A 570-nucleotide genomic window follows, 5' to 3' on the forward strand; every position below is an offset into this window, starting at 1 on the left:
ATATATATATATATATATATTTATATGTATATATATGTATATATATATATATATATATGATGTCTTTGTTTGTTATTGTATGCTGTTTTTTTTTCTCTTTTGTTTCCAAATTACGATTATTTTTTTCAGATTTTTCCTTCCGAATTATTTTGTTTTCTTTATGCTTTTTTTTTTCAACGTCTTTCCAGTGGAATTTTTTTCTTCCTTTCTTTTTTTCCCCACTTAATCCAAAATCCTTTCTTACGCGACTGGAATAAATAAATATACAACAGACTTACTGTCCATACATCTGAACAGTCATCAACAATTTGCTTCTGATTCTACGCATACAATACCAAGGTATATGCAACTGTGAGAATGAATTAAACACAGATTCTTAAGTCAACTACATTACATCTACAGCTGAAAACACGAGTTTTTTTCCTCCTCTTTTCCCTCTTTTCTTTCTCCTTCCTCTCCTTTCCTATCTCCCTTTTGCTTGTTTTTTTTTTATATTTCAATTTTGATAATTTTCTTTTATATGTTTTATTTACATTAATTATTTTCGTCTTTATATCATTCTTTTCCCTT

The sequence above is a fragment of the Octopus bimaculoides genome, chromosome 13 (genome assembly GCF_001194135.2).
Source record: "Octopus bimaculoides isolate UCB-OBI-ISO-001 chromosome 13, ASM119413v2, whole genome shotgun sequence".
Taxonomy (NCBI): Eukaryota; Metazoa; Mollusca; class Cephalopoda; order Octopoda; family Octopodidae; genus Octopus; species Octopus bimaculoides.